This window comes from Grammomys surdaster, unplaced genomic scaffold (assembly GCF_004785775.1).
Source record: "Grammomys surdaster isolate TR1022 unplaced genomic scaffold, NIH_TR_1.0 265, whole genome shotgun sequence".
NCBI classification, from domain to species: Eukaryota; Metazoa; Chordata; class Mammalia; order Rodentia; family Muridae; genus Grammomys; species Grammomys surdaster.
In genome coordinates, this window is record NW_021604706.1 from 2,259,215 (window position 1) to 2,281,799 (window position 22,585).

The 22,585-nt window shown below is 38.1% G+C and overlaps 1 protein-coding gene across 1 annotated transcript in view; it reads left to right on the forward strand.

Moving 5' to 3' along the window:
• The first annotated feature begins 342 nt into the window (after window positions 1–342).
• Window positions 343–22,585, forward strand: part of Jade3 (jade family PHD finger 3) — a 113,345-nt gene continuing 91,102 nt past the window's right edge. Inside the window, exons 1-3 of the mRNA XM_028776099.1 lie at window positions 343–377; window positions 3,454–3,548; window positions 7,282–7,369. The gene's annotated coding sequence lies outside the window, so the exon portion shown is untranslated. The remainder of the gene's footprint in view (window positions 378–3,453; window positions 3,549–7,281; window positions 7,370–22,585) is intronic.

The following is a 22,585-nucleotide window of genomic DNA, read 5'->3' on the forward strand; positions in this document are numbered from 1 at the left end:
GGTTGGGGGGGCGGGGAGTGGCGGTAGTGAGGAAGGAAAGGGAAGAGGCGGAGCGTGGGAGCGCACAGTGTCAGGAATACAATAGTGCTCCGCGCCGCCTTGGCTGCCGCCGCCCAGCAGCCTGTCCAGGGCTGAGGCCTGAAGGGCCAGGCGGCCAGGGCCGAGGGCGGGAGCAGAGCGCTAGGGGGCGGCCCCCTCGGCTGCTCGGAAGGCCGGAGCAGGAGGGCGGGGTGAGATTAGGGGGCAGGTGCGAGGGAGGGAAGAGAAGAAAGCGGGCGGCTAGGGGGCGGTTACCACCCTAGCCAGACTCGCCCGGCACGTTGAGGGGGCCCTCAGTGTGCGGCGAGGAAGGAGCGGTGCGAGACGCTGCGCCGGAGGTAGGCGCTCTCGAGGGCGGCCGCGGCACCGGCGAGCTTGTGGGCGTAGTGCGGGTTGAGTGGCGGGAGTGGCGGCCTCGGGGAGTGGGTCGCGAGCGGCGTGGAGCTTGGGGTCCCGGCCTCGCCACGCTCGGGGGTCGCTCCAGCTCCACGTAGCGGTTGCCCCCCGGGGTCCCCCGAGAGCCTCGGAACCGAGAGCGTGTGTGGGCTGAGGTAAAGTGCCCAGTCGCCCCTCTGCTGGTGGCGCGCTCTGCCCGGTGGGCCGGGCGGGGGTTGGGGGGGGGCGCGGACACGGACACGCGAGCTGAGCTACAGCCTCCCGGACACCTCCCGAGGCGTTGAGCGCCATAACTGCGGTGGCCGTTCCCTTCGGAGTCCCCTCCGGGCGCTCCTTCCCGTGCTAGTCCTGTGCTATCAGGGACTCATGGGGCCAGACCTCGGGGCTAGAGGGCATGCTCTTTCAGCTGCCTGTGGCTGGCTGGTCTGAGCAGCGAGAGGGCGCACCCTGGCCGTTTGAGCCTTGCGGAGCGGGAAGATACTGAGTGTCCGGAGAGGGCAAGACGGGCAGTTCGGGGAGTAACCAGGCACCCCGAGAGCTGAGATGCCAACGTAGGGGGAGCGCGGGTGCCCTGCCGTCGGCGAACTTTTTTTTCTCCAGTCATTGTTAGGACGGTGAGTGTTCGAAGCCGACAAGCGCCCTCAGGTCTAGGGGTGGGAAAATCGCCAGGGCTTTGCCAATTACGGGGAGATTTCTCTGCCACCGGGCACGGCACAGTTATTAACTTTTCTCCAGCTCCTCTGAGGGAGCCACATCGATTTTATTTTGTTTTATTTTATTCCTTAATCCTCTCAGTCTTTCTCGTGCGTTTTGGAGCAGAGTCTTGGTTTTAGTGGAATCTGGCTTTAAATTATACAGGACAACCAGCGTTCATTATTTGTGAGGAAGAAAGTGGGGTGGGGATCTCTAGTGAGTGTCCTTAATGGTGGTATGTGAAGATATGCTTAAGAGTTTATCTCTGTGCAGCCCTAGGACATATGTACCTTGTAGGGGTTTCGCAAGAAACTTGTTTGGCCACTCCACTGACGTTCTGAGTTACTGGGAAATTCATCCTCAGAGATGTGTGCAAGGGTCGACCGACCCCGCCTTGTGAGATCCACTTAACTGTAAAGCTGACGATGAGATAGATCCTCGCCCTCCACCCGACACAGTTTGATTGTATAAGAAATCAAAACCATGGTGACAGATTTCAGTGTCCTAGAGGGGAAGGTGACCTCATTCCCTGTATTCAGTCAGATAAAGATAACTGCTACTCTCAAAACTCTGAAAAGTAATGGGAAAAAAATAGGCAGAAACTGGTTGCACAACATCGTTGCCTAGTTCACCCTAACCAGAATCTTCTTTCCCAGAGTGCTTCTCTCAAATACCTTGCCTGCAGCTATTTCTTGTCAGCCTGGGGGGGTGGTGGTAAAGAATGAGGGTGGGGAGAAGAGCAGAGTCCACTTGAACAAAGCCTTGTATTTTATTTAAATATTTCTATAACATCTGTAATGATAGGAACGTAAAGCCTAGCCTTTGTACCCTTTAAATAGTGTGGTTCTTACACATTATGTGATGATTCTGGATAAGTAAAATTAGATTTTTTTCTTTTTTTGCTTAACCTTAAGAGTATTCTACTTCTATAACTAACATTTTCTTTTTTATTTTAGATGAGCTCTGACTTCAAATACTTGAATTATTAGAGGATAAACTCTCACATCAAGGCTTCAGAAGTTGGGGAGGGGGGTGCTGTTCATATTAAATTGAAGAGTGCCCAGTTCATATTAAGCTCTCAACATTAGTTACCATCATCGTTACCTTTCTTTCACTCGTGTTCTGTACACCTCTCTTCACTAGAGAAGAACTCTTATTCCAATACTGTTGCTTTAAAATACAATATTGTTCCTCACATTTTTTTTAGTCAGAAACTTCTGGAATAATACAGGTTACAGTGTTCTAACCGAAGGTTCCACACTCTTTCTTCTTTTCTGAATCAAGCCATGGCGTTGGGATATGAATCTTGATCATTGGCAGTTCAAAATGAAGTACCCAGGAATGACTTGGAGACTGCTTTCAGGACACACAAGCTTTTAGAACACTTGTGAACAACTTTCTGGCCTGTATACTATTCTCAGTATCATCACAGCTAATGATTCAGGGGCAGTTATACCTGAGACATATGAGTTAGTAAAAGCTAAAATACAAGGATGTTGAAGACTTATAGATTTTGTATGGCCATCTCCTTTGATATTGCTTGTTTTATTTCTTTCTTATGTCCTACCAACCATAACAAATGTTTGTCCTGTAAGATATACAAAGCCATCTCCCCTTTTTTGTTTTTTGTTTTTCAACTTTGAGGTCTAGCTGAAACTAATCGCATATTTTGAGAGTGGTAAGGGAATCAGGAGATATCAGGTATTTATGGAGATATGACATTAGAGAACTCTTAGAAACCTTGATCAGGGATGCAGAGAGGGAGGCTAAAGTGAGGTTGAATATTATCATAGTACATAATGTACGGGCCTCTTCATGAAGATTACAAAAAAAAAAAAACAGGAGCTGAAGAAAATAGAACTGATATGCTGATTTATATTAAGATAATCTCTCAGTAGGGGATCACTTACTGTGATCTTTACTTGCCTCATTTTTTTTAGATGAGAGGTAGGTGTTAGGTGATACCCATCTGGCTCTATCCTAGCCATAATTTTTGGTATTGAAAATTGAACCCAGAACTTTGCACATGCTAAGTAAGCATTCTGCCACTGAGCTATCTACCTACCCCTTACCCCGATTCCTTTATAAAGTGGGGACATTTGGTTCATTCACAAGTTTGTATTGTTCCAGTTACTGTGGCTAAGAAAATTAAAGCATTTTCAGCTTATACAGATTTGTGGGATAGGGAGAATCTAGGATGGATGGTTAGAAGTAATGAATGAATAATAGGGGGGCTAGTAGATGATCATTACAGACCAATTTACTAGTGCTTTTAAGTTTTCTGTTTTTGTGACTCCTCCATGATCCATCTTGTGTCTTCTGTAGGTCTTCCCATAGACAGCAGAAGCAAGGCTCCTATAACCAAAAGTGCCTCTGTGCTGAGTCATTGGGAAAAACTTGCCTGACTTGGGAAAGGGAAGGTAAGAACTCAAAGTGTTGTTTTTCTGGACATGAGGACATACATGTTCTTGTGGGTACCTAGGAGTCCTGATTTGCCCTGAAGAAAAGGATCTGATGAGAAGAAGATATAAGGGCTGAAGAGATGGCTCAGTGGTTAAGAACATTGTCTGCTCTTCCAGAGGTTCTGAGTTCAATTCCCAGCAACCACATGGTGGCTCACAAACATCTGTAATGAGATCTGATTCCCTCTTCTTGTGTGCATGAAGACTGAGTACTCATATATGTAAAATAAATAAATCTTAGAAAACACAGTATAATAAAAATATATTTCTAAGGAATAAAAGAAGTTATATTGGGACTTTGGCTAATAGGAGGCATCTATGATATTATGAGTACCCTCCTGCTCCAGCTCAGAAACTGTGGCTATGCCCTACTACCCAAAGAGAACATTTTCCTCTGATACCTGTTGATAGGCAAAGACACCTAAGCCATTGTGGGTTTTTTGTTGTTGTTGTTTTGAGACAGGGTTTTATTGTGTAGCCCAGACTGGCTTTCCAACTCATGATCCTCCTGCCTCAGCCTCTTGAGCAGTAGAATTGTAAGGTGTGGTCAAAGTTTGACCAGGATGTTGTTTTTGGATTAGCTAACAAGAGAATGTGATATCAGCTTGGCCTGTACACTGGACCCTCTGTTGAAATCTCTGGGAAACTTGCTGATATTATTCTTTTCTAGATTTTGAAAACTTAATTTTGATAAAGTATTATAATTTTCAAAAATGTTGCAAGATTGGTATAAAAACTCACTGTATTCCCTTTATCCAAGGTCACCAGTTATCAGCAGTTTGTTTTCATTTGCTCTTTCTGTTTCTTTTTACAAATCATTTCAGTGTTAACAGTGAGAGAATGGTATTTGTCAAGGCCATCCTGTTGTGAAGAATGTCTCAGATGCAATCACTGGTATAGCAGAACATTGGTGGTAGGGCAGGGCTCCCGAGGTAAAGTCCCTTTGTAGCTACCAAGCATATGTCTGTAATTCTAGTTGAATCTCTGATGTTAGGTAAAGAAGTCATGACCAATTATAAAAGTATTTAAGATACCCTTTCCTTTTCACTGTTCTTGTCATGTTTTCTTCTCTCTGTCAGATTTTAATACCATGAAACCCCTCAGTTTTGTGGCCATTAATACAGCCACTATTTAATTCATTCAACAAACATACTGAGTGCTTTCTATTTGCTATGAGTATAAAAGGTGAAAGATACTCATCCCCTTAAGAGTTTAATGTCCAGTGGAAAGAATGTAAGGAATCTTCTCACAGGAGGAGGAATGTTCTGCTGAACAGAGGCCTGGTTAAGGAGCCGAAGAGTAGACATCTGAGAGTCACTTAACTGGATGCAACTGTACATATCTATCTTCTGTTCTTAGATGAGAAGGTTCATGAGTTAGGGAATCCTTTGATGTCATCCATCCACCTCAGGCAGTGGAACTCAGGCAAACTTGGACTCAAATTCTGGCTCTTCTATTTGATATTGGCTAGTTTACTTCTCTATGCCTCAGTTTCTTCATGTGCCAAATCATATTTCTGAGGATGGTAGTGAGAATTTAGTTGAAGTAATAGTTGCTCTATAAATATTCATTTCATCTCCTTACAAAAAATACAATATGTTGAGAGTAACATAAAAAAAAATTAGGTATTAAGGTAGAATCCAAGTGGAAATTTCTTGTTTTTTTTTTTTTTAGCAGATAAATATCTAATTGTTAGTTGTGCTAAGAAAGATGATGGTACTTACCTTATGGGATAATAAATATAATAGCAACCGTGATTTGGTAACCATTTCTTTTACGTTGAGTACTGAATAGCTCTCTGAGCAGAGGATATCTCTTAGAGGTGTGAATCTTGAAATGGTGAACCAGAGCCAACTTGCCCAAGGTCTTACACACACACACACACACACACACACACACACACACACACACACACACACGGGGGCTGGGGGGAGAGAGAGAGAGAATGAATGTATAAGGAATAGATAGAATTAATTCCTCTATGACTTACCAGTGGAGTGGCCTTGGAACCTCAAGAATGAATCATAATAAACAAGGTAAAAAGAAGAGAGAAGAGATTGACAGGTGGAGGGAATAGTAAGTATTGTGACAGCAGAGTTGGGACAGAGGCATAAAGGATTCACAGAGGTTTGGCTGGATCTGGGAAAAGAGAGATGAGGTAGGCAGAAGATTGATAGACTTTGTAGAATCTCATCAAGAAACTTATACTTTATTTTAAAGGTAAGCATAGACTACTTGAAGGTATTTTATTAAATTTTTTCTAAACCGCATGTGTAAGTACTTCAGAAAAAAGTATTCAGTGGTTTTTAAAAGAAATCTTTATGTCATTTCTTCAGTGTTCCACGTTGCATTCCAATATAGGTGATGTTTCTGTATAAAACCTGTGTCAAATGCATAGGTAGGTAACTTGGACTGTCTCTGTGAATATTGTGAGAAGAGTTGCCATGATGCCAAAAGAAGGTGGCACTTCAGAATGCTGGTAAAAATGGTAAAAAGAAGTTTAATTAGTTTCATATCTTTTACATTTTAGGATGCATTAAGGGAAGTCATCTAACTTTCATTAAGCCCCATGAAATAGACAAACAATTGAAATTGAGAGGAAAAATAATTTCTGGAAACCTGGATTTAGCCTTATAAATAGAACAGTGAAATGTAAGACTTTAGTTTAAATATATCATAATTAAGATACTTCTGTGACTAAATGGAAATTCGTCATTTTAAAATTTTGTGCATGTGCCATCTGTGATGGTAGACAGTACATTTGTGAGACTGGAAAGAGTGAGAATATGTTTTTCAACTATATTTTTTCATATTTTCATTCAGGTAGTGGAAGTTTTTGTATTTGGGACTGTTTTTATATATATCATAAACCTCACAAGAGAAAATCAGTGTTCTCTTCCCCTTGTCATATATATTGGGTCACAAACATACTTCTAAGTAGCCTGTGCTAGAGGTAAGAGAAATCGCTTAGTTGGTGGCTTGATGCTTTAGGATGTCCTTGCCTAACCAGCTGGTGGTTGGTAGACTAATTGTTTAGGAAAGAGGCCCTAAGCTTGGATGGCTCACTACTCTATGTGGTCTCTTCTAGGTGGCTAGTCTAGACTTATTAACATGGTGGTCTCAGAGTCTCAAAAGAGAGAGAAGCAAGGGAGAGTAAGCACCAACCAGTACATAAGTACTTTTTTTCAAACATCTGCTCCTGTCACATTTACTATTGTTCATTCCTAAATCACAAGAGTACTTTCATGACCAAGTCCAGAGTCATTGTGGGAGACCATTTAAAGAGTGGATATAAAGAGCTGGGAATAAATTGGGAGCCTTTATACCAATAATGCATAATAATTGGTAATGAATGGAAAGCCATAGGGAGGCAGTGTGGTTTTGGAAGTAGATATTCTCACAAATGGGTCAACTGCTCTCTGATATTATACAGCTTTTATCAAAAGAGTTCCTGTGTCTCCTCAACACGTATTCATGCTTAATCACATTTGTTGTTAAGCAAAAAGACATGAGAATCTACCATCAGGAGATGAAAGAAAAAATGGCAATTTTGCCTTGGACCCCCGCCCCCTTCCCACACCCTTTAATATAATTTTTACCTAAGGAAAGAAATTGGGCATTGTAATATGGATAAAGGATTCTTTATAAATATGTTTTATTTATTCCAATTTTTACATTCCTGTGGTTGCAGTGACGAATCCAGCATCATACTGTGGAGTGGCCAAGATCTACCATTGTGGAGGCATCAGACTTTGACCTTAGTTTGGAAGACCTCAAAGGTAACATTCTTCACATAACAGATTTTTTCAACATTTTTTTTTTTTTTTGGTTTTTCAAGACAGGGTTTCTCTGTGTAGCCCTGGCTGTCCTGGAACTCACTCTGTAGACCAGGCTAGCCTCAGAAATCTGCCTGCCTCTGCCTCCCAATTGCTGGGATTAAAGGTGTGCACCACCACTGCCCAGCTTTTTACAACATCTTGAGGACTGAAATTTATTATACAAAATGTAATAGTCCTTGGAATTGTGGGAAACTGAGTAAAATGCTCATTTTGTGCATCATAGGGGTGTGTATTCTTCCTGAAACTTGTGTGATGGCAGAATCTTAGGTTTGCTTACTTTCTTTTTTTTTTTTAAAGATTTATTTATTATATATGAATACACTGTAGCTGTCTTCAGACACACCAGAAGAGGGCATCAGATCTCATTACAGATGGTTGTGAGCCACCATGTGGTTGCTGGGATTTGAACTCAGGACCTCTGGAAGTGCAGTCAGTGCTCTTAACCACTGAGCCATCTCTCCAGCCCAAGTTTGCTTACTTTCTCCTACAATAAAAATTTAGAATTCCTGATATTTAAGTCAGGAGCTTGAAAAGAACCATCCATATTTATAAACATAGTATTTGACTTAGCACTTTATCCAAAAATTAATTAGACAAATACTTGTATGTTAATTGGAATGTTGCTTACAGTAACAGAAGATTAGTGATATATTGAGTATCAGTCAGTACTTAGTTATACAAAAGAGTATTATTACGCTGTATATTAGAAACAGAATAGAGAATGCGTTACCATTTAGGTAAAACAGAGAGTGATGCCAAGAATATATAAATTTTTGATTATATAGACGGGCTGTTTAAGCACTGACAGTTTCGGGGCATGAATGACCTGGACTAGTGGCTGAGAGTGAGACTTTTCAGTGCATAAGCTCTTCTGTATACCTTTTGAATTTTAAGATATGTTATTTTCCTATTTCAAAAATTAAATGTGTTTTTAAGAAGACCTGATAGAGAGTTATAGGAATTCCCATCACTTCTTTCCAACTTGACTTGATCAGATTAAAAGAAAAAAAATCCAGGTAAGTTTTTTTCCCCTTGAAATGCTTCTTGGTATAGTTCTGACTTTTTTTGTGGTGCTGGGGATTAAGACTATCCAGGATTTTCCATTTTTCCATGTACTACAAACATACTATACCACTGAGCTACACCTCCAGGTTTGAGTTATGTGTATGTAGGGTAGAGGAAACTGATGTGGTAAATATTAGTTTATAAATCTTTGTGTGAGCATAAGTTTTCAGTTCCTTTTGGATAAATACATGAGAATGAGATTACTGATCTTTATCTGACAGAAGTGGACAAACTGTCCTCCAAAGGGGTTCTATATTTCAGATTCCAATAAACCATGAAAATGTTGAAGTTCATTTTCCTGCAATGAGATGTTTTATGGCATCATTTGTTAATAAAAAGTCTGTCTTTTATTTATTCAACTGTCTTTGCACTTGTGCAACATTTCTGAGCAGCTCTGTTCCATAAATCTGTGTGTTTTAACCATTTTTCTATTAATTATACTATTTTTTTTCTTTGCAGTGCTAAGGGTGGATCCCATGGCCTAAAGCATGTTAGGCAAGTGTTCTAGCTCTAAGCCTCATCCCTCGCTATCATATACTATGTTAACATACTTTCTCGAGTACTGTAGTTTTGTGGTTTATCTTGAAATATGTAATATTAGTATTCTGATATTTTTCTTCTTTAGAATTGTAGTGAAAAAGGATCATTTAATTTGTTCCCATCTCTCATCGGGAATAATACTGGCTGTAGCATTTTGGTTTTGGGTGTTTTGTTTGTTTGTTCTAGTATACTTTTCTGTAGAAAGCAATTTCTTAGCAGGTTTGAGGCTGCTATCTTAGAAAGCTTGGTTGTAAAATTGGCCTTTGACTGATGGATGGAAAATTGACTTCTTAAACATTTTAGAAAAATGTCACTTGGGAGGCAGAGGCAGGCGGATTTCTAAGTTTGAGGGCAGCCTGGTCTACAGAGTGAGTTCCAGGACAGCCAGGGCTACACAGAGGAACCCTGTCTCGAAAAATACCAAAAACCAAAAAAAGAAAAGAAAAATGTCATACTTACCTTCATTTATTCCTTTTCCAGTGCTTTTTATTTCTTTTCTCAATCCTAGTTTCCCAACTTGCTTAGAGAATTTTCTTTAGCCAGACAACATTCTAGTATGGAGGGGAAGGAAGGGGTCGGGGTCATAAGCTCCTACTTCTAGTTGAACCATTGAGAGTAATGGCTGCCAGGAGGAGAGTCAGTTTTCTTTAGGAATATAGTCCCTAATAGATTATCCATGCTTTAGTGGATGGCCCTATACCTATGCTTATATGAACAGCACAAATTGAACTTTAAGTGAGTTTTTTAAAAGCATATGAAGTTGGAAGAGAGGTACGGGTGGGTCCTGGAGGAGTTAGAGGAAAGTGTAGGTGGTGAATATGATCAAAATATATTGTATGCATGTCAGAAATTCTCAAAAGAATTAATAAAATATCATATTAAAGTAAAACTTAATTTTAACGAAAAGAGGAATTTTAAACATTTAGGGTTTGTCTGAGAAAGTTTTCATACTCAACTCACTTTTGAAGGTCATTTGTGCCATGTAGAACAAATGACTGGAAGAGATTTTCCCCTTCCTTCAATGTATTATTCCAATGTTGTATATCATCTAGTTAAGTCTGGTATAATTATTGTCCTTGTGTACATCTGGTGTCTCTCTTTGTTTCTGACAACCGTAAAGGTTTTCTTTTTACCTTTGATTTTAAGCAATTTGAATATGATATACTTAGATATGGCTTTATATTTTTTATTTATCCTGTTTAATAGTCTCCAAACTCCCTTTATCTGTGGTTTCTGTGTATAGTTTTTCAGCTGTTGTTTTTCAAATAATTCAGCCTATTTTGCTTTTGTTTTGTTTGTCTAGGATTCCAATTCCAAGTTAGTTATACTGTTAATGGCTCACAGTTCTTGAATGTTCTGTGCTATTTTTAAATATTTTTGCCTGCATGTATATCAGTGCTGTGAAGGCCAGAAGAGGGTGTTGTGTCCCCTGGAACTGGAGTTACAGAATGTTGTGAGCCAGCATGTGGGTTCTCAGAATCGAAGCCAGGTCCTCAACAAGAATAACAAGTGCTCTTACTCACTGAGCCATCATTCCAGTGTATTCTGGGTGGTTGTTGTTGGTCTTGTTTTCCTCTCTTCTTCCTCCTCCTCTTCTCTTCCTTCCCTCCTCCCTTCCTTCCTCTCTTCCTTTCTTCCTTCTTCCCTTTCTTCCTCCTTGTCCCCTTCCTCCCTTCTTCTTTCTTCCTTCTCTTCCTTTCTCCTTTCTTCTCTTTCTTCATTCTCCTTTGTTTTAATTTTTAGTGGCCTGATCAATAAACATGACCTTCAAGCTATTGTTTTCTTGGCTGCATCAAATCTACTCTTGAGCCCACTTAGTTGCTGAATTTTTTTTTTTTTTTTTTTTTTTTTTTTTTGGTTTTCCGAGACAGGGTTTCTCTGTGTAGCCCTGGCTGTCCTGGAACTCACTCTGTAGACCAGGCTGGCCTCGAACTCAGAAATCCACCTGCCTCTGCCTCCCAAGTGCTGGGATTAAAGGCGTGCGCCACCACCGCCCGGCTAGTTGCTGAATTTTTAAACTTTTTTATTTTTAGTATTTTTATTTGCTTTTTTTCTCCTAGATTCCATTTCTTTGCTGAAATCGTCTGTCTGAACTTACATATTATCTGCTTTATCTATTAGGCTTTTTAGCATGAATCATAATTCTTTAAATTTCATTTTTGATAGTCCCAACATCTACTATGGTGTTTGAACCCAGTGATTGCCTTGTAACTTGGGATATTTTTGTACCATTTGGTACACCTTGTGAACATTCTTAAAACTGAACATGGGCAAGAGATTCTGATAAATTTTTAATAGTTAGAGAGTTCTGGTTTCTTTTCCTAGACTCTAGTTTGGATACTCTGGTGAGGAGTTGGCCTGGTGGGTATGGGGGGGACAGGGTATGCACACCAGGGATTTCCTATTCCTCTAATGATAGCTTTATTTTTTGTGTTTATTTTATGTGGATGAGTGTTTTGCCTATGAGCATGTCTGTGTGCTACCTTGTGTACCTGGTGCTCATAGAGGTCTAATTCCCTCAAACTGGAGTTATAAACGTTTATGAGCCACTATGTAGGTCCTGGGAACTGAACCTGGATCCTGTGTAAAAGCAGCAAGTGCTCTTAACTGCTGAGACATCTTTCTATCCCTCATGAGATCTTTTTTACTTTTCTTGGCATTGGGTTGTCCATTGTACTGTTTTCTAAAATTAGGTTTTTATAGCTTTTCCAATTGTATTCCACTGTTACCAGGTAGGTGGTATGTCAGGTGTGGTTGGTTTGGGAAGAGATGTTTTCTCTGATGATCTGATTGGTGAGATAACTAGAACCCTTGGTCTTGAGTGTGCAAGATTTACTGTTCATTCTTAACATGCAGCAATTTTCTCTTTCTCCCCAATCCCCTACCACACCCCTTTGGGAATACACTAATGTCTTTAAGCCATGGGTCCTAAGTCCTCCTTCCTGAAGATTTATCCCTTCCTTCTGTACTAAAGATTAGAAAAGGTGGTCTTGGTGAGTTTCACAGTAGACTGTTTTAGTTATCCAGCTATCCAGCTACATTATGGGAACTTTTTCTTAGATTTTTTTCCCCCTCTGATCTTTACCACAGGAGCCTGGTGGGATTTCTGTAGGAAAAGCTCTTTAAAGAAGTAGAAACTACTCTATGGAACACAGTAGTTTCACACTGTAGCTAATCATAGAATCTTTGGTTTAAAATTCCTACAGGCTTATGTGTTCAAACCTGTGTTTCTCTGCAAGTTCCTGGTCTCTTTGGATATAGGGTGGTAGTTTGTCCTGCAACTTCATCCTTGCCAGATAACCTTTCAGTTTGGCAAGCTTTTTTTGTTTCATGAGTAGAATGATGGCCTCTGAAAGCTTTACATATCTGAACTGAAATGTGATTCCTGAAGTAAGTTGCCTAATGTAGGACATCACATTTAGAAAGTCAGTACAAATATCTTTCTTTATATCTCTTTATCTTAACACATCAATTTTATGGTTTTATGATTAGGGAACATAGAATAATTGATTGTGGTTTGGATTCTGCCTATTTTGAGCTTTAAAAACCTCTGTATTACTAGTAGTAGCCTATTTTTTCTTTCAAATTCTATGTAAGCCTTATAATTATTGAGCATATCATTAACAACTTAGTAATTGTTTCATTTGTAATTAGAGCAAGATTTAGCCTATCTAGGTATAGATTTTGTAAATGTCATTTATAAAAAGTATTTGTCACTTTCTCACTACATTGCCAGAATAAATCAGTTTAGCAAACACTGGTTGTGGGCACCCTGTGTTATGACTAAGACAGTAGATTTTGAGTATAATACAGGCCTGGCCTGGTAAGTAGACTAAGGGGTTGCCAAGGCCAATGAAAATTCTGTGAAGGAAAGGATAGTGCAGTTTCCAATATATTTTAATCTATCTTAATATTGAATCATATTGTTAGTAGTAGGTACAACTGTTCTAGTAAAGAACAGTTGTATAGAAGGTAGGAAATATAGCAATTAGTACTAACCAAAAAGCTGACATAATGACTTTTAAAAAATCATAAAGCTAAATGGAAATTTTAGGGGGTTGTATCATGTATATGGATTTTAACATGTATACTTTCATATAACCACTAGCTCAGTCTAAGTACAGAACAGTTCCTTTTTTTTAGATATATTTATTTTATGTATGTGAGTACACTGTAGCTCCAGACACACCAGAAGAGGGCATCAGATCCCATTACAGATGGTTGTGAGTCACCATGTGGTTGCTGGGAATTGAACTCAGGACCTCTGGGAGAGCAGTTAGTGCTCTTAACCTCTGAGCCATCTCTCCAGCCCCAGAACAGTTCCTTTACCCCAGAAAAATTCTTTTTTGCTAGCTTATTAATCACATGACCTTCCTATTTTAATATCTGGAAGCCAGTAATTTGTATTCCATAATTTTTTATCATTTAGCTAACATTTAAACTGAATGTCATCTTGTGAATCTTGTTTATTCACTCAACACAATGCTGAGAGCCCACATCATTCAAATTGTTATATTAATATTTTGTTTCTTTTGTATTGCTGCATAGGGTAGTCCATGGTACAGATATTACAATTTGTTTAGTCATTCAGTATGGAAATATGGGTGGATTACTTTTGAATTTTGGTGATTATGAGTAGAGCAGCTGTAAAAATTCAAATGCAAGTATTTTATGCATGTAAGTTTACACTTTTCTAGAGTAAATTCCTGCAAATGAGATTGTTAGAATTATACTATCATTCATAGTGACTAGTTAACTATAAAGAATGAAATAGTGTCAGAACCCATATGTGGATCCTGACTTTTTCACTAAATTGGCTGTACAACTTTATATGAATTTAAATTCTTTGTGTATACTATTTATAGAACAAATAATATCTGGGATTATTGTATGAATTATAAATAGCATATTAAGGATAAAAGGCTGAGCAATAATTGGTACATAGAGTACATTATTATGCTTGATGGAATTGTTCTTGTCAAAAACATTTCTCTCATTAATTGAAGAGAGAGTAGCTAAGTAATATATAGTGTTCTTGGTAGTGATATCTTCAAAATGTATAAAAAAATTTAAATCTCAAATGTTTAAAGGAAAATTGCTGTTTCTTATTCAATTAATAACCAAACTGAATGCATGTGTGTGTATCATGTGCATGCAGTGCCCACAGCAGCCAGAAGAGGGCATTCAATCTCCTGGAACGGGGAATTATAGGTGATGTGTGCTGCCTCTTTGGATGATGCTAAGAACTGAATCCATGTGCTCTGCAAGAGCCATTTTTCCAGCACTTGTCTTTGGTGTGTGTGTGTTGGTGGGGGATGTGTGGTTGAGACAAGTTTTCACTATGTAACTCTGGCTGTTCTGGAACTTACTATATAGACCAAGTGTTGAAATTCTTGTCTATTATGTAATATTTGGTTATTTGACTAGGAAGCAGCAATTCTCCATACATTTGTGAGCAATAAGAAGTAGAAATGTTAGAGTGTCCCATACTCTGCAAATAGGTCAATTGCGTGCCTGCAAGTAATACATATTTGAAATCGGTTACAGGATAAGGAAATAAGACATTCAGTTGCCACAGTGAATAGAAAAACAGTTTAATGGAAATTTGGACATTGATTAAAGGATGGCACCCAAGAGAGTGGAATGAACCTGAAACAGTATGTAGAGGGAGGTCTTTTGGTGACATAGAATTTGCAGATTTCCAAATGGAAAGTATTGTCACAGATGATGCATACACCACCATATCCAGCCTCCTTGTCTTTTTAAATATAGATACAACTTTGCAAGCAGCTATATCCTACTCGTTTCACATGAAACTCACCTCTTCTGTGGATATAATAGCACATGCCTAGAATCCCAGCATTCAGGAGGCTGAGACAGGATTGTGAATTTGAAGTCAGCTTGGTCTCTATATAGTGAGGCTGTTTCATAATAGCCCAAGGAGAAGAATGAGGCACTGATAGTCATTCTGCCTGTGTGCTGCATAGTAAGATTATCATAGAAGAGGAGTTTATATCATATAAGTAGAGGTAGATGTGTACATGTTTATATGTAGATCTGTCATGAATCTAAATTTAGTTAAGCACTAGGATCACTAACTTAAATATTCAGCTTTATAGTACTAAATAAATGAACCTATAAAAATTGTTCTTTAGTCCCTCTAGGTAAGCATCTGTTTTTAGGGGAAATTCTCTAGGCTGCTTTTTTTTGACATGATTTCAGTGTATTCCTTCACCCATGTCCAGTTTAACTTACTTCTAGAATACTCTCCACAGAGGTGTAGGCTCTAAAAGCTTCCTTATTTTCCTGTAACTATCACTGCTATTAGGCTACCACAGGGCTCTGGCTACTCACTGCATAGCAAACAGTATGCTTATACCAGAGACCATGGCGGTCAAGATCTTTGACTCATAATCATAACTTTCCTTATCATCTTATCTATACTTTTTTTCTTCTCTACCTATTTTATCTAAGTTTGTATCGATTAGAATCTAAGCACAAGTTATTCTGGTTCTCTGTACTGCTTTTGTCTAGAGTGCTCCCTCTTCTTATGTATTTGTTCCATCCTAGATGTACCTTCAAATCTCATCTTTTTCACTTCAGTGGTTCTTGCCACTTCTGAGTTGGGGCCGAATATGCCTAATACTCCTTTCTAACATGAGACAGTATGATAGAATACTTAACGACTTCAGTGTCTTTTCATCTGTGTAGCATACCATTTTGCAGTGTGATTTTTTTTTCCTGTCAAAAGTTGGGGTCTGATTGCCTACTCCTAGAATATGGGATATTTTATGACATGCTTTGGCAGATACATTACAATATAAGCTAATTGTAGAGGACTTTCCCTGACTTTAAAGAAATACCTTCTTTCTTGTTCTCTGGAAACCTTGATGCAATGATGCAAAGATCTAGATAGCTTGTCAGAGGAAGAAATATGATATGAGGAGAATGGCTCAGTTACTAGGCAATTAGCCATGAGTGAGGCCATCTTAGCCCTTTCAGTCCCAATTCACTATTGTAACTGTATGAAAAACTCTAGAAAAGATTAGCAGAACCATCTAGCTGATTGTAGCCAAACTTCCTAATCTACAGGATTGTAAGCAAATAAAATAAGTCTTATTTTGGTCACTAAAATTTTTGGTGATTTTTCACAATAAATAACTGAATGGACAAAGTTTGTAGTTCTGTATCCCTTCAAGGTCCTAAAGGGCATGATTATGGCAGGATTTCAGTAAAAGATTATTGTGAATCACTATCTTTGTTTTACTTCAAGATTCTCAGTTCTCATGCTTTTCCTGGACTCTCAGAAAAATCCAAAGTTTGGCCTTGCCATATTCTTCTAGAATAGTATCTGATGCTTTTTTGCTCCACTGGGTCAGCATCTATTTATTTGCCCCAGTTGTAGTCCCATGACAGTTTATTCCTGTTATGGGACTACATCAGCTTCATGTTGCATCCCTTTTATTTACCCTTGTTTACTGATTCTTTTGAATCAATCCATTGAATACCTCAGTGCTATAAAGTTGTTTCTAGCCTGCTCAAACCTCTGTCATTAATGCTCAATACATGAATCACATGTGTCCATAGTTACTACAGTCCTTAGAGATTATCTGGAACCATCTTTCCAGTTATGAAATAAGAAAGTAAAGCTCAGACAAGAAATTATTGTTGGTCATTCAAAGTCATATGATAGCAGTGGCAAGGCCAGAATTCACATCTCACACAAATTATTACTTAGTGGATTATCTGTTTCTGTGTATGAAACAAATTGCGTTGGAAGTTTGGTAAGTATAATAACTGTTCCCTCTGCCTTTTCACATGTCCCACATTGTAACTCAAAGACTAATCATTATCTAGTAGATGCATCAATAGTTAATAAATATAATTTTAATTAAGTTATAGTTCAAAGCTGTTATGTAAATACATCCATTTATTTGATTAAATATGACATGTTGTTTTATAAAATTAAATTTGGCCCTTTGAAAATAAACTGGTATAAACTAGGTGCTCAGTAATGACAGTCTTCTTGTTTCTTGTACGAGTTTCCTTCTTTGCATACAAATTTTTTGTGATTATCCCTCAAAGGATGCTAACAAAAAGCATCCTTATCCTAGGAGATAGTTAGCTATCAGGTGGCTTTTAAGATCTTACGATTATCTTAAGGTAAATACCCATGTGTATCTGCACATATACAAGAAAAACACACATGCACATACGTAAAAATGTCTTAAGTATGCTATGGAACAGTTGATATACATAAGTATAACCACATTATTATAAAAGGTGTCCTTCTAGGACAAAAATTTTGTTTTCAAAGGCTTAGGCTCAGATATAAAATAAACCATTCTCCCTTTATTAACAAATTATTTAAATCAAAACAAGAAGACAAATGGGTGGCTTAATTTTCCTAAGGACATTTTCATACAGTTATAGGGGAGTAGACTTTTAAAAATTATTACACTTATTTATTATGTATGTATATACATACACATGTACATGCACATGTGGAAGTCAGAAGACAAGTTGCTGGAGTTGATACACTCCTTCCACGATGTGGGTGTTATGAATTCTGTATTATAAAATTTTAGTTTTCCATTTAGATCTGTTTTATGTTTTATATAATGTTAGGTTTAGGTGAAGGTCTCTCTGCATATATTTGTCTTTGAATTGCTATTTTCTGTTTGTGGAAAATTAGTGGCTTCTGTTTATGTGTGTCAGTCTCCAGGATTTCTTTCCATTGATCTATGTTTTTATTATTTGCTAATACCCTCACCTTGATTATTGTAGCTATGTAGTAAGTCATATATTTAGATATTTGATTCCTCCCATTCATTTTTGTTCTCTTTGGATTTTTGAGACTACGTAGTCCTGGCTGATCTAGAACTAGACATGTAAACCAGGCTGGCCTTTCATTGAGATCCCCCTGCCTCTGCTTCCTTAATGCTGACTATGCACCACCCACACCCAGCTGATGCCTCTAATTCTTTAAAAAATGACTACTTTACTTCTTATTCTTCATAAATTGTATAATCAGCTTATTTATAAGTCTACATAACTGTGGGAATGCTACATACTAGCCCCTCAAACTGGTTTAGTTGAGGGGGGACCTCTGGGACTTCCTAGTGATTCCCTTCACCCCCCCCCATCCCTGGCAGCTACATATTTCCGTTAATTGTCCTTGCCCTCTGGGCCTCTATCTTGTCACTACCCTTACCTGAATCTGCCTCCTATTCCTTTCTCTCTCCTCTCTCCCACCCATATCCCTCCTCTCTGCCTCCCATGACATTTTTTTTTGTTCCCCCTTAAAAGTGAGATTCAAACATCCTCACTTGGGTCTTCCTTGTTTAACTTATTTGGGTCTGTGGGGAGTATCATGGGTATTCTGTACATTTGGGTTATATCCACTTATCAGTGAGTATATACCATGTTTGTCAGGATGATATTTTCTAGTTCCATCCATTTCCCTCCAACTTTATGATGTCCTTGTTTTTAATGGCTGAATAGGTGTTTTGGTTTTTCGAGACAGGGTTTCTCTTATAGCCCAGGCTGGCCTCGAACTCAGAAATCCGCCTGCCTCTGCCTCCCAAGTGCTGGGATTAAAGGCATGCGCCGCCACCACCCGGCTTAGTTTTCCATTGTGTAAATTAACCACATTTTCTAAATTTATTCTTTGGTGAGAGACATCTGGGTTACTTCCAGTTTCTGGCTATTATGAATAAAGCTGCTATGAACCCAGTGAAGCACATGTCCTTGAGGTATAGTGGACTATCGTTTGGGTATATAGCCAGGAATGGGTCTTCAAGTAGAACTATTTCCAGTTTTCTGAGAAACTACCATGTTGTTTTCCAGAATGGTTGTGTAAGTTTGTAATCCCACCAGCAATGGAGATATATTCCCCTTTCTCACTGTTCTCGCTAGTATATGCTGTTGCTTGAGTTTTTTATCTTAGCCATTCTGATTGGTAGAATGTGGAATCTAAAGGTCATTTTGATTTGCATTTCCCTAATGACTAGGGATGTTAAACATTTCTTTAAGTGCTTCTTGGCCATTCGATATTCTTGTCTTTGGAATCCTGTTTAGATCTGGTCCCCATTTTTAAAAATTGGGTTAAATTTGTTTGTTTGTTTGTTTGTTTGTTTGTTTTTGGAGTCTAACTTCTTGAATTCTTTATATATTTTGGATATTAGCCCTCTGTCAGATGTAGGGTTAGTGAAGATCTTTTACCAATCTGAAGGTTGCCGTTGTGTCCTGTTGACAATGTCCTTTGCCTTAAAGAAGCTTTTCAGTTTCATGAGGTCCCATTTATCAATTCTTGATCTTAGAGCCTGAGCCATTGGTGTTCTGTTAAGGATTTTTTTTTCCTGTGCCAATATGTTCAAGGCTATTTCCCACTTTCTCTTCTGGTTTTATGAGGTCCTTGATCCACTCACTTGCACTTGAGCTTTGTACAGGGTGATAGATCTAGATTATTTGCATTCTTCTACATGCAAACCGCCAGTTAGAACAGCACTATTTGTTGAAGATGCTTTCTTTTTTCCATTGTATGCTTTTCGTTTCTTTCTCAAAACTCAAGTGTTCATAGGTGTCTGGGTTTATTTTTGGGTCTTCAATTATATTCCATTGATCAGCCTATCTGTTTTTGTACCAATACTACACAGTTTTTATCACTATTACCCTGTAGTACAGCTTGAGGTCAGGGATGGTGATTCCTCGAGAAGTTCTTTTATTGTTTAGGATTGTGTTCGCTATCCTGGGTTTTTTCTTTTTCTATATGAAGTTGAGAATTTTTTTTCCATGTCTGAAGAATTGTGTTGGAATTTTGATGGGAAATGCATTGAATCTGTAGATTGCTTTTGGTATGATGGTTATTTTTTCTATGTTAATCCTATGGATCCATGAGCATGGGAGATCTTTCCATTTCTGGGGTCTTCTTCGGTTTCTTTCTTCAGGGTCTTGAAGTTTTTGTCATACAGATCTTGTTTGATTAGAGTTACACCGAGATATTTTATATTCTTGGTGGCTATTGTGAAGGATGTTGTTTGCCTAATTTTTTTCTTAGCCCATTTATCATTTGTGTAAAGGAGGGTTACTGATTTGTTTAAGTTATTTTATATCCATCCACTTTGCTGAAGTTTATCAGCTGTAGGAGTTCTCTTGACCAGACATGTTTACCCTGCCTAAGCCAAAATGGTTGACCTGTCTACCCATTGTTGTTGCTGCCTAGAACTTGATTTTCATTTTTCTCAAACCTTCATCAACTTTATCCTATTCTAAGGATTATTATCTCCTTGTTTCTAGTTTCTTGAGGTGAAAACTTGAATTATTGATTGAGATTTTCCCTTTTCTGATGTAAATGTTAGTGCTAAAAATTCCCTTAGCACTGCTTTAGTATGGTCCCATAGATTTTGATGTAATTCCATATTCATTCTCTTAAATGGGTTTTTAATTTTTCTCTTGAGGAGATAAAGACATGGCCCAGTGGTTAAAAGCTCTTGCTTTTTTCAGAGGTTCCAGGATTGGTTCCCAGCACACACATGGTGCTTCACAACCATCTACAACTATAGTTTCAAGAGGATCTGAACCCCAGTTCTGACCTCTAATGGCACAGACACTCAGATGGTATGCATACATATATGTAGGCAAAATATTAATATACATAAAAGAAATCTAAAAATATTTTTCTTCAAAATTTCTTTCTTAGGTATTTAGGAATATATTGTTTGTGAATGTCGATACTTTTATCTTTCTGGACTTATACTTTGATTCCTTTATAATAATAATAATAATATTATTATAATATTATTAGAATAATAATATTATAATAATAATATTATAATAATATTATTATATTATATTAATATTATTATAATATTAATAATATTAATTAATATCAGTTTTTTAAAAAATGTTTCATGACTCAATATGTGGTCTATCTTGATATCTTTTCTATGAATACTTCAAAGGAATGTAGTTTGCTATGATTGGATCATTGTTCTAAAGTGCTGATTAAGTTCTGTTGGTTAATAGTGTTGAGTTTTTCTATATCCTCGTTGACTTTCTGGCAGTTCTATCAATTGCTGAGAGAAGGATGTTGAAGTGTCTAGCCATAATTGTAGACTTGTCAGTTTATCCTTTCATCTTAGTTTTTGCTTTACCTGTCGTGTAGTTTGTATTTGGATATGTACACACTTAATATTTGTCTGTCTATTTTGTAAAGTGACATTTTTATCATTTTTAATATTCTCAATCTGAGTTAATTTTTTAAAGAGTTATTTATTTATTTATTTATTTATTTATTTATTTGAGTACACTGTCAGTGTCTTCAGACACATACTTGAAGAGGGCATTGGATTCCATTACAGATGGTTGTGAGCCACCATGTGGTTGCTGGGGATTGAACTCAGGACCTCTGGAAGAGCAGCCAGTGCTCCAGCCCCCCTGGGTTAATTTTTCTATTAACATAATAACCACTTCAGTTTCTTTTGAGTAATCTTTGTGTTTTATTCCTTTTTTTAAAACTCAGTAAGTTTTTGCATACAGTATATAGAATAGGAAATATTTTTAATCAATTCTTTCAATCAGTTCATTGGTTTACCTAAAATATTTATATTTTCTAGCCCTTCAGAGATCAATTTAATACCTCTAGAACATAATTTCTAGATTTGTGCCAGGTTTATGCAACTATTTTTTGAAACAGGATCTCACTCTGTGGACCTAGCTGGTTTGGATCTCTGTGTAGATTTAGGCTGGCTTCCAATTCACAGAAATTTCCTGCATCTTTCTCTAGAGTTCTAGGACTAAAGGCATGTGTCACCACACTCAGTTTAAATGGTATTTTAATATATGATGTAACTTAAAGCTTACTTAGATGAAGAGTTAAAAGTCTGAGTCCTAGTTCTTTTTTTGCCATATTCTGTGACCTTGTTCAAAAGATATCAGCCAAGTTCCATTAAAAAAAAATCTTCACTGACGACCAGGGAGATGATTCAGTTGTTAAATGCCTACCATATAATCATGGGTCCTGAGTTTGGATTCCCAGTATTCACATAAAGCCTAATGCTGTGGTATACATCGATAACTTCAGCACTGAAGTGGAAAGGGGAGGAAGGAGATAGGCAGATACCTGGAGCTCATGGTATCTATACTCCTGTGAATCTATACTCCTGTTTCAGTAATAGACTCTGTGTTAAAAAGAGAAACAAATACAGTAGAGGGCACTTGAGAGATGGCCCAACAGTCAAGAACTTACACATACATGCACACATCCTACAAAGATCCTGCTGGCTATCAAGTCTAAGGCTAGTTAATAGACACAAAGATAAGATTTGACACACTCTTTGCCTCCCAGGAATTTAAAGTCCACTGGGAGACGTGGGCAGATAATCAGATCACTATAGGGGTAAATATTAAAGGCACAAGGTTAGTATTCCACCCAGGTTGGGAGCAGAAGCAAGTTAAGCAAGTCTTCTAACAAAATATAATTGCTGTATTTTAATCAAAAACAGTAGAAAAATAGACCAGGTAAAGAAACAGGCAGAAGAAAATCAAATA